The sequence below is a fragment of the Protopterus annectens genome, chromosome 7.part0, assembly GCF_019279795.1.
Source record: "Protopterus annectens isolate FY-2018-M chromosome 7.part0, PAN1.0, whole genome shotgun sequence".
NCBI classification, from domain to species: Eukaryota; Metazoa; Chordata; order Ceratodontiformes; family Protopteridae; genus Protopterus; species Protopterus annectens.
The window spans coordinates 1,497,296,297-1,497,313,053 of NC_056739.1; positions in this window are offsets into that span (position 1 = coordinate 1,497,296,297).

Below are 16,757 nucleotides of genomic sequence, written 5' to 3' on the forward strand. Positions count from 1 at the left end.
GATGGTAGAAGAAGTGGATTTCATCACTGAATTGTTTAAAGAAAGAGGTTACAATATGAACATGATGAAGGATGTGAGGAAATATGTTGTGAAGGAATGGGGGCACAAATACATCCCACTATTAGGTTTTAATAGTAAACATAGGGTTAACAACACAATTGAATGGGATGTTACCAACCACACAGGGATAAATGTAAATTATAACAGAGCTTGTATATTAGAGTATGGTCCACATACCAATAAAATTAAGAATATTCTAACCAGTAATTTGAATGTCATGATGGCTGACCAAGATATAGCAAAAAAACTGGAACCTAAACCCTTATTTGTTTACAAAATGGGTTGTAACATCAAGATGTATCTGGAAAGAAGGACAATGGTTAGAGGAGTCAACAGTGATAAGAAGCACACTAAGAAATGTGGTAGTTGTAGTCAGTGTCAGGCAATAAATGAAAAAGAAGGGATTATTTTGAATAATGTAATAGGACTAGAATAAGGTTCAAACAAGGTAGCTGTAATTCCAAATTTATTATATACCTGGCTAAATGTGAAACATGTCCAGGATATTACATAGGGAAGACCAAAAGAAATTTCAAAAAACGTATTAATGCACATTTATACAGCATTAGGAGAAAGGATGTAAATAATGCCCTATATAGGCACATAGAAAAGTATGGGGAAAGGCATTGTTTTAAATTTGCCATTTTGGAAAATATAGTTCCTGATCCTAGAGGGGATAATATGAAGGCCACTTTGACTTTTAAAGAATCATGGTGGCAGCTATTTACTGATGCCTCAACACCACCAGGGCTTAATGATTATATAACCATCAAACCACTATTATCTATAAAATAGGCACCAATTATTCATTATAGAATACTTACAGGGCTGCGCCAACTGTTGATTTGTGAGCCCAATGGATGGATGCCATACAAAAAATTTCTTACAATAAATTTCTTGCATATAGTTATAGGATGATTGTTTTTGTTTAACAGTCATTGTCATACATAGTAAAAAAAGTCTGCTGTATTTTACAAGGGGCTAGAGTTTTCAAATGTTTTCAAATGTTTTTTTAAATGTTTGTGTATGCATACTGAAATATTTTTATATATTATTTTGTATTTTGTATATGTCATATATTTTAGATGAGTCTTGAGGATGCCGATATGTATTTTGAATTGAACATATGCAGTTGATTGTTTGAATTATTTTATGTATGGAACGGTAGGGTGCTCTTGTCACTTTAACTTCACTTATTTTTGGCAACAAATGCAGTATTTAAACTCCAACAGTTTCAGTTTTGAGATGTTCTGATCTGATGTATCCCGTATTCATGTGGGTGAAAGTACTTAACTTATATCATTAAACTGAAGATTTTAATTTTAACCGAGTGGTTGGTGTATATTTATACAGCTGTGGTATAGCCCAACTGTTAGTGGTTTGTTTATTGCCGGTGAAGTATTGGCATCTCAGGAGTCCGTGGACTTAGCATTCTTTAACTTTTTGGCTTGTTGTTAAAAATTAAAAGAAATAGTCAAACCCTGCTTTGCATGAGTAGATGGAGGTAGCCAAGGAGGCTGATTATCCTCAAGTATAGGGGAAGTCTGTATTCTGGAACAAATTTGAGTATAACTGGTACTTGCTCATTCTGTGTAAAGTTCAGATACACCTTATATGAGTCAATACATCCTGACCTTATTTGAGCAAGAATGCAACATTTCAGGATTATTTGTTTAAAATTATAGTTTTCAGGCTACACTTACCTTAACTGGTACATTATATTTCTATGTACAATATAGCAACCATATTAAGCACAGTGTATAATAAATAATTTGACATATCACAGGGTCTTTCAGTTTTTTTTCATTGTCAACACCTTTCTAGATGATGCATTAAACTGATTGAATTGGTGGTTGTCCTGGTGGATGTAAAACATCTCATGGCACATAATGAAAAGGAGTGGGGGTTTATTTACCACATCTTCATTCAATATACACTTCATAAATCCAAAAAAATATCACAAACAAAATAATGAAACAATAAAACTTAACAAGAATCATACAATCACATTATCCTTCCCATCATGTTTCCATCATCCATCATCCATTTTTTATCTTATTCATAAGAATCTTGGGGTCTCATATCTGATTATACAAATGCTCCTTACATCTCATATTCCACATATTCTATATTATGCTAATCACTGGTTTATGCAGGACATCAAGAATTTCTCCCTTTAAAATTTTATAATATCCATACCCATATAAATTTCAATAAATATTTGTATGAAATTTCTTGTAACATTATTCCCAAAGTAGTTTAATTCTCACATGTTTAATGAACAAGTGTTCCATTGTTTCTTCTATATTACATACTATATACAACTGATCTTTTTGTTTATATTTCATATCACTTTTAACAGGCAGTTTTTTTTAACATTAATCTCCACAAAAAAAATCTTTCTTCTCCAAAACATTTTTAGATCCTTTCTGCCTCCTTCTAATGATCTTTTAGTGTTATTTTAATTTTATTCCTGTGGTTTAACATAATATATTAAGTTTTTATACTGTTCCTTTGTCAATATTCTTATTTTTCACAGCAATTCCCATCTTTTAATATTCCTTTTAACTACATTGCTTATTTTCTTTTTCATTCAGTTACTACAAGTCCTTTTTCTTTTCCCAATTATTCTACCTGCATAATCTTTCCCTTTCAACATTTTTATTAAAACTCCAACGTACATCCAATGAAACTAAAAACACAACAGGATTTTTCAGTCCTAATCCACCATCCTTATAGTCACAACATAGTACCCGTCTCTTAATTGGATTAAGCCTAGAACTCCAAATTCAAGTAAAGACACAATTTCAAGAGTTCTTTTCCCAATATTTTTGGATACAAAAAATACCTCCTAGATAACCTAGTTTTTTTAAACAATAGAAATGCATCAAGTACATTGTTTTAATATATGATACATCAAAAGGTTTCCAAATAATCATCACATTCCCAATTTCTAATAACATATCTTCCCACTGTTTTCTTATTATGTCACAATTTCTAAATTCTATACCTAACAAATGAAATTCTACTTTAGAAAAATATATTCCAACCATCTTAACAATTTCACTAAAGTCCTTATAATTTTTCTTATTTATATTTAATCCAACTTTCACAAAAAATCACCAGTTTCCATAAAGCATTTTCTAATCCATCCTTTGCCATTTGGTGCTATTATTAAATTATCCATACATGACATAAATGTAATTTCTATTTCTTTATACATTTTCAAGATTCATTCTTGTACTTTTTCTGAAGGATTGACTAAAGTAACATGGACCACTAAAGCAAACAGAATGCTACTAAGAGGGCACCCTTGCTTGACACATTTCTCTACTTTAATTTCATAGTTTATTTCTGTTTTAATATTACATCTTTTATGTGTGTATTTCCTTTCTTTTCCCAAACTTAATAAGCCCAAGCTCATCATCTTCTTATATTCCTGTACATTGTTAGTAATTTTTGTCTTTTGTTTCTTAAATTGCAATTAAAATAATCTACCATAACAATCTCAAAATTATAAATTGTATGCTTTACTATTTCTTTGAATATAATTTTCCTTTCTTTAATCCTAGTAGAAACATACAGCACAACTGCCCTCCATACTTTTCTTCCATCCCTTATATCACATATAATGGTCCTTTCATGTTTTAAGGTAACATCCATTATTTTCATCACATTCATTTTTAACATCGCAGCAATTCCAGAACATGTTGTTTCTTCCCCAAATCTGTTCTATTTGCCTCCTCACTTTTGCACTCAACAGTCTAATATCCAACATACATGTATCATGTTTGTTTTTGTAACCATATAACTACATTTAACCTATGTTTTTCGTTAATTATGCTGTTTAGATTTAATGATGCGATCCTACCATTATCTCTTTCCTTTTCTGGAGTTTTTTTTCCTGTTGTAACTTTATTTTTCTTTTCATTACTCTCTTTGCTATAGTTCTTTTCCTCAGTATCTTACTGATGGCCACCTTCACACTTTTCATTCTCCAAATTCTCTAGTCAATAATCCACATTGACAACATATTCATCCCTTTTCATCACATTCTTTACTGCACACATTTCTCCTTTTTTTCATTAGACATCACTAGACTACAGTCTTTCTCACTTTCAGAAATGTTTACATTTTCTTTCTGTGCATTTTGTTATTTCTCCTCACCCAAAATCATATTTCAATCAAACCAAAAATTATCTTTATCACCACATTTTCCACAAAAGCTCACCAAATTGAAAACAACATCATTTAGGAGACTCACTCATCAAATGGTCCCCTTTTCCAAAGTGAAAGCAAGTTTTAGGTTGCCACCAGTATATTAACATTCCTTTCTTACCATTAATTAAAATAAAATTAGGAAATGTATTACATTTATATCCTTATTATCCAGACACACTAACATTTCCCATTAAATATTCCATGATTTTCTCTCATCGTAGCATTTTTCACATCACATACAGCTTTGCATTTTTCTTAAAAACATTCTGATCTCATTTCCCCCAATATAAGCAGTTCTAAATTGCAATTTCAATTTTCTTTTAAACATTGTATCATAACCTCTAATAACTTAATTATTTCATGATGAACAAAAGGATTTTGTTTCAAAAATCTTAAATTTTCAGTTTTTTCAAATGTCTCAAAAAATCACTCCACTTAAAGATTAATTGTAAATATGTATGCAGGTTCTAATGTCCTCAGGAGTAAATCATTATGCTCTAAAAATATTGTCCCATACAAAATACCTGTCTATATAATCCCCATTTATTTTATCACTTCTTATGATAGGCTTTAGCCTTTGAAAAATCTTTTCAGATTTTTTTCCAGCCCTTTATCACAACTGCAGTATATGACGTACTACTCACAGTTTTACTTTGTGTCACTTCTCTTATTTTTTATGTAATTCATAGCTTAACAAAGCAGTTTCAATCTCCACATCATTTTCTCCTTCTGTAATCCGCATTTCATCATCAAGCAGTCCCCCAGCAGCAATGTCTGACCAGTCAACACCGTTTTCAGCTTCCAGTTCTACCTCTTCCATCACACATTTCAGAACATCATTTTCTAAGCCACCATGTTGCACTCCATTACCCCTATAACATATATCTGTTTTGTCATTCTTTTTCAGTCTCATTGTTTAAATTATCACCTTCCTTCACTTGCTCTAACCAACATTGCACAACAATCACTCAACCTTTCCTCATCCTTCTCCTCCATAGCACTTCCTTCTGATCTTTGGCTCTGCGGCAAAACAAAAGAATAAGGGAAGTTCCTCAGTGTCCCAGCTAAATTCTTCCTAGTCAGACAGGATACTACCTCAAGTCTCCTCTGAAAAGAGGTCACTGTACTAGTGGGAATAACCCAATCAAGAAGGCGTAATAAAAAAAAAAAGTCAAAAAGATGTAGGACTACAGTTCCTAGCACTGGCATTTCTAGAAACTCTATTGTTTTGAGTTTATAATTTCTGCCCATTGCTTTCTGCATGCAAAACAATAACTTTTTGAATTTATGTGGTGTATAGTCTTTTACTTCTCAATGCAATTTAAACAAATATTTTTTGAATAACAAATAAATTCATTTAAATTGTAGTAAATTCAAAGAAAGTGCAAACAAAATTAAAAAAATATATATCTTTTGAATAACAAATACATTAATTTAAATGGTAGTAAATTCAAAGAAAGTGCAAACCATTACATTTATATGCAACTGCATACAGTTTAAATACGTTCTTAAAAAGAAACTGCTGATATCCTATTATTAGAAAACAACTTTTCAGCACAAAGCTTAAATTGCTGGCTGGATGCTAAAGCGCTAAAGCACTGGCATCGAAAGGTGCCTCTGAAGCCTTAGCAAAGATTCGGTCCCGTGTACTGCAAATGTCTTTTATAATGTCAACTGTATTTTAGGTTAGTAAACAGAGCACAAGATCCTATCAATATAATAACAGCCTGTCCATTGTCTGAGAAAATGAGGTGAGCATTTCATGAAAAGCAAGATGTGAACTGTTCACTTCTGAAAGCCTGGGTAAATGCATTTATTGAAACTATAAGATGAATTGTTTTGATTCTAGCAAACAAAATCCAAATCTGTTTTGAAAAAGCTTTGAACGGGAATGCATTCTTCTCTGTTAGACTTACAGATCCATTGACTTTAATCAATTAAAAAGGATTCACTTCTCAATAAAATAACACAGCAGCACTTGCCCTCCGTCTTGATGTTTTTGTCCCTAATAGTAAGTATAAATAAATTTGGTCTGAACAGATAATGCCAGCTGTGAAAGTTAAATGGGATTGCATGTGTCTTCATGCATGGCATGCTTCATATGAAAAAAGTCTGGTGAGTGTTACACACTGATCCCCAGTCTCCATCGCCCTAATATAATACATGTCAATGAGTAGAAGGTAGTAGATAATAAAAGTTTATTCTGTCTATATCCCTATTAGTTACCACACAGTTCTCTCTTTACAGCTACCCCCTACAACAAACACATGCACATGCACATGCTCACACACACACACACACACACACACACACACACACACACACACACACACACACACACACACACACACACACACACACACACACACACACACAATCTTCCATACACTTTTTCAGATATCAGAATAATGAACTAAGATAAACAAATGCTATTACTACAATGAGCAAGAGATTTAATGTAACTATTGTAAATATTCTTCCGTGGTGGTACGGTGGTAGCGTTGTTACCTCACAGCAAGAGATTCTTCTGTTTGATTCTCGGCTTGGCTTGGGAGTGCCTTCTGTGTGGAGTCTGCATGTCCTCCCCATGGTTGGGTAGTGTTCGAAAGACATGCGTGCGCAAATGGGCATGCCTTCGTTGAAGGTTGGGCGTCGAGATACACCTCGGCGTTTCGTAAAAATCTACTGCCAATCATTAGCAGACCAGAGTTCTGCTGTTGCAACCCCTTACCGGGAAAAAGCCGAAAGACAAACAACAACATTGTAAATATTCTTCCTATATATAGTAAATAATTTACTGATTTACATTATCATCCCAATAACAAAATAGAACAATACAAAAGCATGGTATTCAAAATGTACTGCTTACACAATGTATACTAACTTTGATAACTCTATATACATTAACTTTGTTAGGTTTGCATTATTTAAAGTAGGCTATATTAAATTATATGATCTGTGACCTACTTGTATGGAGTTTTCACTCACCACTACTTATATTTTTAAAGTATATAGTCTGTCTGTGCCTTGAATATTTATATTGCCTTTTTCATCTGAGCCATGGCCAAAATGGTTATTGAATCAGACCACCTACCAGATTAATATAAATAAGTCTGCAAGAAGAATATCTGTATCTGGCAGCCTCTAGGAATTGCATTGCATCCATTAGGAAAGCTTGGTTGATAAAACTTTCACAGGTGTCTGACAATCACCTCTTTTATTTTCATGCATCACACAATCCCCCACTCAACAGTTCTGAAGTTCAGTGGGAAAGCTGAGGAAAATACAATTAAAAAGCAAAGGATAAAAATGGCAGAGAAGACAAGGTAAATATATTCAGATGATGAGTGGGTGTGTTACCAAAATTGGGTCTAATAAAGATGCTTCTTGTTTTTAAAAAAATGGGTCTTCTTATAGATATACTGTTATTGTAAGTAAATAGATTTTATATCTGATAAAAAGTGGTCCATCTTCAGTAACCTCTAGGACAGGACCCCTGGCTAATCCTTCTGCATGGCCACTCTCAGTGGACTGTGTCACTGATGACAGTAGTTTGAAAAGAAGAGCTGGACCTGGAAAAAAATTATGGCCTCTAGTGCTTTATGATGAATTACAGAAAATCACAGACAAATTGAAAACAACAAAAACACCACATAGCCCAGTTCTTCCTTTTCCAATAGTATTTTAATAATTACATAAAATGAAAACACAAGTATAAAATAAGTATAAAATAGTGATAGTATAGTGCTTTATGAATAAATTCAGGAAACTCCAAGTTGCTGCTGTATAGATGTCATCAAAGATGGCATTAGCAAAATGGGTTGTGAAGGCAGCAACTGCAGTACAGTGAGCTTGCACAGATACAGGTAGAGCTTTTCCATATTTTTCAAAACAGAAATAAGCAATGCAAATGGCTAATCATCTATAAAGAGTGTGTTTGACAACTTTATTTTGAAATTTCAAGTAGGTAAAGGAGGCAGACAGTTGACAACCCTTGAAGAAAGAGTTAGCCAAGATGTAAGCTTGCTGGGGACTTGCATCCAGTAGAGAAGTAGCAGTGCTAGGAAAAGCAAAGGCAGACTGATAGAGTGATATAATTAGACTATATGGCAGCTTGGGACATAACTCATGTATTAGTGCCAAGCACATTTATTTGATGACAGAAGGAGACACAACACTGCCTACTCTGCTTATTCATGTGTATTTAACAGCCTTCCTCCCAGCCATTCACTGTCTAGTGCTGTCTTGAATGTCTTTGTGGTTTTCCTCTCCACAAACCAGTCAAATGGTCTATTTCATGAGTCTACAACCCTGTTTGTGTAAAAGTAACATAACTTCATAACTCCAGGGAGTAGCTTATCCCTATAATCTGCTGCCTTTGCTCTTTTTTCCCATTTTTAATCTACTTCTACAGGATGACACCTTCATATCTCTTTGATATGACCATATGCTCTATGTCTCAAGTGAGAAGGGCTATAGCTTCTTTAGCTTTTGGTCATATCTCTCATTCTGCATTTGGCAGATGTTTCTGATAGCTTTTTGTCAGCCAACAGTCTGATGTCCCTTCCATTCCTTTCCTTGTATAGCTGCCTCCAGTACTCAGAGTGTGGTCAGATCAAGGCAGTGCAAAGGAAAAGCATTGCCTGTTTGTTTCTGGAGTCTGTTCTCTGAACATACATCACAACATTTTGTCTGCTACCATCTTAGTTTGCAAATGATAGTCCAGTCAGATGTGATCAATACCTCCGATCCTTTTCCTGCTCCCTTGCCATCAGTTCCACTCTAATATTCTAACGCTTCCTGCCAGGCTTTGGTTTGGTATCAGTACAGTACTTCAAGTTTGTCTGCATTGAAACTCATCTGTTGCAATACTACCCACTTGTTTATCCTTTTCAAATTCCTCTCCTAGACTCTACTGTCTATCTTCCATTGCTACACCTATCTTTGTGTCATCAGCAAAGAATTTAATCCTGTTCTCTATTCTCTTAGATATGTCTAAGACAAGCATATTCAACAGCAATGGATCCAGGTCAGATCCTGGCAGTACTCCACTAGTCATCCTCCTAATTCCTTGAGTAGTGCCTCTCATCTCCATCCTCTGTATCCTACCATTAAATGTCTTACTTAGTTTTAGTGTTATCTCAAACCTTCCAATTTTCCTACCAGCCTCCTGTGTGGGAATTACTCAAAGATCATCCTGAAATGTGGATGGACTACATATACTGGTATTCTCCTGTTATGATCATTTGTAACCCAATTATAAAACCGGATCAGGTTTGACTGACAGCTTCTTTTGTTCATGAACTCACATCTGTTGGTGTCTTGTAGATTGTTGTCCTATAGAAATGTTACCAACTTTTGCTGTAGGGTTTTTCCTCGACTTTTCCTGCCTCCTGTTGTTGGTTAACAAGCATGTAGCTTCCTGGGATTTTTTCCCTCCATCCTTTTTATAAAGGTACTCCACTTGTTGTCTTTCAGTCTTCTGACATTTCTACATTAGCCAGTGATCTGCTGAAGGCCTTTAATGAATGGATCGGAGGGGGCTAATAGCAATCTGGCCAGATTTTTGATGACTCTAGAAGATAGCTGAAGTGGTTTCTTCTCTTTAAGAGCATCAAGTTCTATTTAAGTCTCTTTTCACTCTATCCTAATATCTATCCAATGTTCTCCGCATTTCATCTTGTCTTCCTTAACATGGAAATCCATGGCACTCTCTGAATTCTATCCTTTATGGTGCAGTACTGCACCATTTAGCTGAATCCTTTATGGTCCAAGATCTTAGTCAGCTTTTCCTCCTTATCTAACCTGGAGCTTGGAATCTCCCAGTCTGCATCTGCAGAATCATGTCCCCAACAGTATTACCCTCTGTTTCATATCCCACTCCTTTCTTCTTTTCTCCAGTCTCTTAGTCTCATTACTTGTAGTATCTCAAGGATAATACACTGTATCAGTCAACTATCTCTCTCCCCCTTGATTACCAAGGCACTTAACTTAGTTTAGAACCATAGTTGCAGCCTTTACCAAGTCCTGGATTGGTGTTTTTCAACCCATCTGACTTTACATCTGATATCCTAATTTATATAGCTAGGCTGTTACTCCTCTCCATCTCTCCTTTAATCTTCAGAAACATATACTGACTAAGTTCCATGGCCCATCCCCCTGTACCACTTAACTAATGCATGCTAAACCTAAACAGGCCTCATCCCTAATCCCAGCCCTACAACTTACCGAAGAAAAATCTTTCCATAACATTACCACTATTCAGTATATATATGCCTGGATTTAGTGATAGGATTTTGTTGAGTAATCAGAAAAAGAAATTGTTTAGTTTATTTACTTATTTATATATATTTTTCTGTGTTTTTGGTAAGGTGACTTTCGGTCACTAATGTTTAATTACTTTGCATTTGAACATTAGGGACTCGCCTTGCTGGTGCAGTGGTTAGCATTATCACCTCACAGCAAGAAGCTCTCCAATTCGATTCTCGGCTGGAGTGCCTTCTGTGTCGAGTCTGCATGTCCTCCCTCCGAGTGAAGGAACATTAAAAAGATATGCAGGTGGGTGCGTGAATGTGTTTGTGCCTTCTCTGAAGATTGGGTGCTAGGCTGGCAACTCGACACCGCAAAAATCCACTGCCAGTTATAAGCTTACTAGAGATCCATTGTGACTACCCTTAACCGGGAAAAGCCGAAAGACTTTTTAGTATTTTGACCAATTGACATGCACTCATATTTATATATGCTTAACAGTTCTCTGGACCTCATCATGATAAAGCAAGTCAAAAATCACAACATACTAACTCTTTTATATTTACTCCATAACTGCTTCTTATATGTGCCTAGCAATGGACTCCAACTGTCAACTTTTGGTGATAAACTCATTTCTGCTTGTCATAACCCACCCTTGATGCACTGAGTAGTGAAAACTGTCTTTCATACATTTTTTCTCCCCCTTATATGGAACAACCCCATAGAAATCCAGGAAATGTAGCCATGTAGCTATGTAGCACTCTATCTCTACTGACTGACTATCCTGTGTTCCAGACATTAAAAAACATTGGACCTCCCTGCCTAGGCATTGAGCTCTCTTCCTGGTTCCATTTTAATTTTCAATCTATCTTTTTTTAAAGAAAAATTCTTAATTTAACATATTTACAATATATAGACAGAAAGGAAGCAATTCAACATCACATACTGTTATACAATGTTAGGAATACATTGAATCATCAAGGTAATTTTGTTTCACTCATTAAAAGTCTTGGTATTTCAAAAGCAATATTCCAAGTCTATCACGACCACTAAAAGTCTTAGCATGATTTATAGATCGTATTCTGATCACTTCTTTTTCAGTTTTACATAGTATTAGTGTTAAATTTAAAAATTCTTTGAATTTAGGAACTGAGTTTGATTTCCATTTTTTTTTGTAATAACTTTTCTATCTACTGCCAGGAGAAATTTTTTTTGTTGTTTGGCTTTTACAAATAAATGAAGTGGGATATTCATTAATATTACTGATCTAGTTAAAAAACAATTATTAGACCATAACCACTTAAAAACATACTCACAATCTGTAAACGTGTGTCCAGTCAACTTTTACATCTTCACTGCATCTTGAATAAACTGAAGAAGTCATTTTACAAACCTTAGCGACTTTATAGGATCATAGGATCATAGGAGATTTCTAGGCTATCGATCCGGAGGTCATTTTAAGCCTAGAGTTTCAACACAATGCAACGTAATAGAAATGCTAGTCGATACCCAATATTGCATTTAGTGATGACTGCCCATGTCCAGGAAGGTTGTGGGCTCTCTCCCTGGTAAGAATATATGGTGTCCCATCCATTGTCCAGTTCCTCTTGAACAGTGTCATAAAGGAGCTCTATTGCACATGAATTGGTAGCCTGTTCCAAATATGCAGCAGTCACTGGGAGAGAAATCTGTCCCTTCAGCATGTCCTATTTAAGTCACAGGCCATATTTAGATCCCTGGAATGGGTAGCCATAGTCCTATTTGATTTATGGATATGCAGCAAGTTCATTAGGTTTGGGTCTTGGATTGCTCTGTAGGCCAGGCATAAGTCTCCACTAAGAAGTCTATACAATATGGAGTATAATGACAGGGACTTTAGTCAGTCTGTGTAAGGCATATGCTGGAGCTCCTTGATCTTCTTTGTTAGAAACCTCTGAGATCTCTCCAGTTGCTGCAGGTACTTAGTACAGTATATGCCAAATGAGGCATTATACTCAGTAAGTGCCAAGTATAAGGGGTTATAACTTCTTTTGCTCTCAAGGGGATGCCTTTACTAATTAAGTATGCTATATGGAAAGCTTTTCTTACTACAGTAGACACATGGTAGTTGAAGTTAAGGTCACAGTCAGCTTTTGATTCCAGGTCCCTTACCACTTCATGGGTACTTAGGGTACTGTTGTTGATTTGATAGTGTGAGGGGACATTGCGCTGAAGGGAATGATGATGCATTTCTTTGCATTCAATTTGAGACTGTGACTAATACACCAATTGTTGGTCTGTGTGAGACCCTCCTGGAGTATACTGACATAATTTGTGGATTCCGTGATTGCACCTAATTTGCAGTCGTCTGCAAACTTGGTCAGTCACAGCCTCTTAGTTTTGACCTGAACTTCTGAGAAGTATATACTAAACAGTAAGGGGCCCAACACTGACTCCTGTGGCAGCCCACTGGTAACAGGTCCACTGGTTGATGTGGAGTCACCCACTTTGATAGTGTGTGTCTGGTTTGTGAGACAGTTGGCAACCCATCTTACAACAAAGGGGTTTACATTCAGTTTGCTAAGTTTATCAGTAATGCCTGAAGGTGGGATTGTGTCAAAAGCCTTTGCCAAGTAGCGGTATGCTGTGTACACAGATTTGCCCTCATCAATGGCCTTGGTCACATTTTCAAAGAAATACACCAGATTTAACAGGCAGGATCTGCCTTTCAGAAAGCCAAATTGGGTAGGATACAGGGTTTGGATGTCACCTATACCATTATTTATGAGGTCCATAATGATACGTTCCATGGCCTTACAGATGAGGCTGATCAGGCTCATGGGTCTGTAATTTCCAAGGTATGTTGCTAAGCCACCTTTGTGGAGGGGAATAGCTGTTGCTGTTCTCCATTCCACAGGAATAAAGCCTGTGGTTAGGCTATGATTGAAAAAGGTACTTAGTGGTGATGATAGTTCATATTTTACCCTGTTTAGAAGACAGCCTGGGATGTCTTCTGGTCCAATAGAGGCTATGTTTTTTGCCTTAGACAAGGCTTTGGGGACCTGCTGTTCAGATATGTAGGGTGGGGGGGGGTGTTTGGAGGAAGGTTGGTTGTATTTTAGGAGGGGATAAGGGAGTGACATTTTCACCAAACCTATCCACTAGCAGGTTTGTTATCTCTGAGGGATCAGTGTGTGTGATACCATTGGCCACTAGTTCTGCACATGCCTGGGTCCTACCCTTTAGGTTACATACATAGCTGTAAAAAGCCTTATGGTTATCCTTGGCTGTACCTGCTAAGTTTCTGTTAAGGGAGCCCTTGGAGGATTTGGAAAATTGTCTTATTTACCTGTTAAGGCTGAGGAGGCTGCTTTTCCTTTGTTGAGGCCTTGCCTTTGCTTTCTTAGACAGCAACGTTTTGTGTATATTGCAAAGTTTGGTGATGCTGGATGTCCACCATGGCAGCTTGTTTTTACTTGGGGCTCTGGCTTTGATTCATTTTGGTATGGACGAGTTTATGCACTTATGCAAGCGATTGTACAGGGCTTTAGTGTAAGCTTCCACATACTTACCACTTCCAACTTTGGGTGGGGCTTGAAATGTATTTATACGTTCACCTAGTAGCTTACAGTTTTTTTATTCTGATTTCATTCAACCTTTGTGAGGTCTGGTGCTCATGCTATCTTGAAGGTGACTGATTTTTGGTCAGTTTTAACTAATGAGGGTCTGACAGTTGTGGCAGTGTACCTGTTTGACATGTTGGTGAGGACTAGATCCAGAATGTTTGCTCCCATTCTTGGGGTATGGACAATTTGTTCCAGGGCATTTGAATTAACAAAGTCAAGGAACGTTTGCACTAGCAAGTTAGGGCTAGTGTAGGTTTTCCAGTTGATGGTGGGATAATTGAAATTTCCAGTAATCAGTGTGTTTAGTAAAATGTCTCCACTTTGGTCAAGTAGGCTTCATGGGCTACATGACACATGGAGGGGGAATCTATAACTGGCAATGACTTCAATGGGGGTCTTACCCACCGTAACCTGGACCTTGAGTAATTTCATGGAGTTGTCCAGTCTAAATAGATGGGAGATTAATTTATCTCTAATATAGATTGAAACACCACCTCTTTTGGTTTTCACACATTCATTTTGTGGTCTAAAGCTGTGGAAGGCATTGGAGCCTTGCAAGGCTGGGGTACTCTCTGATGCCTTGAAGCAGGTTTCTGTGACTGCACAGACATCTACATCTCCGAGTGATAGAAGTGTTTCCAGGGCGTGCAGTTTTCGGTTAAGCTCCTAGCATTTAGCAACATGACATTATTTTGTTCTGATTGGTTAATTTCACGTTGGTAATGTTGTTTCGAGGCCTTGCCAAAAAAAGGCACTATGGGCATGGCAAGAGCCTTTCCCAGCAGCCAAAAGCCTAGAGGTGCCAGGTGCAAACTGTTTCTGCAAAGCAGCAAGGTTTGTCAGCCATGGCTTCGCAGGCTGACAGGAACTGGATCCACTTTAAATGACACCAAAAACTGAGCCAATTATTGAAATCAGTTATTATTTATTTGCTTATTCTGTGGCATCATTCAAGGTGAGGGTAGTATACTGCTCAAGGCTAGGGACATACCTGCTTGGGATATACACTCAGAGAGCTCAACCACGTTTCTCTTCATATAGTCTAGTGAGGTACATCTCAGGTCATTCACACCGACATGAACTATAACAGAGACATAAGGGTACTTATTACCGAGAGTCCGGAGTGCATGCATGATTTGATGAATCTTGGCACAAGGCAGGCAGCTGACTGTGACTTTCTCCTTGTCCAACCTGGTGAGTGGGGCATCCATGTGTCTTACTACTGAGTCTCCAATGACAAGAAATTTTATTTTTTGAGTAGTAATACACCTTACTGGCTTGGTGGGTGAGACACTGGTATTGCTATGTATCATGGGTGCTGTGAGGACTCTGTTAGTTGTAGCAGTCTAGTGTTTTGGAGAGCTCTGGTATTTTGGTAAGTTTTTTTGAGAGAACCTACACGTATGTGGAGTTATGTGTTTGATGCATACTATGTGTATGAGTACTGGTATGTGTATGAGTAGTGGTACTATGAGCCTATGTAGTGGTGGGTGAGTTTAAAACCTTCTCTGTGTTACTGTTTTAAGTGAGAGAGAGCATGGATTTGAGATTCTTGGTGTAAATACATCTCTCACACTCTGCAGCAGAGTGTGTTATTAGTAGAGGGTTGTCTGTGTACATGAGGCAATTGCTACACTGCCTCAAGAGACCCAAGTCAACAAGGTTGGCAAGAGAAACAAGGGTAGTCCAACTGTCCATAATGCTAGTTTGAAGATTGTTATCAGTAAGGATGGCTATTCAGAATTGATCACAGAGGAGCTCACTGAATGAATATTTCTGACTAGGTTTTAGGGAAAATGTGTTGAATTTTACTGTCCAGGTTTAGTGCACAACTGTGCGGCAGTGCACAGTGCTGTGTGAGGTGCAAACAAGCAGAAACCTGCTCAAATGCAGGGCCTAAATACTAGAATCTAAAAACTTGAAAAAAAAATTATAAAGATTCAAAAGGACCAATGAGGATGCTTATTCCAAGCCCTAGATTGGCCTCCCTTTAGTAGACAGGTCCCAGTCAGCACAATTCTCTCAAAATACTGCAGATAGGCCCCTTCCAATCTAAGATAGCCTGGAAAATGTGCTCAGAGCAAATAAACCACTGCAAACAGTTCCAGAAGCAGCAAGCCTGTATCTGGACTATGCTACAGCTACAAGGTACCCTAGTTTCAGCGGGCATAACAAACATTCTATGTCTATATTTCCACATAAAAACTCTCCAGGATAAACTTTAAGAAATTTGACTAACTGATTTAAGTAACATTTTATTATTACCATCTGTTGAGTCAATCAGTCCACTACTATCTAAAATGTTCCAGAATTTTGCATAAAAAGTATTGTTATTATTTATAATTAACTTAGATAACTTGGACAAGCTTCCTTTGTAGGTCAATTTATGTTTGATGATAGCATTCATATATTCATATAACATGGAAATAGTTGCCTGGTCCTCTTCACTCATATTGTATACAAATTTACTTAATTTCTTACTGATGGATAATAATAAATGGTTAACAGATTCATCCAACTTACAAACTTTCATTAAATATTCTGGTGACAGATTTTCCTTTTTCAAAGCAATCAGAACATAATACTAATCCATTCCATTTTAGTAAATGCATTTTAACATTG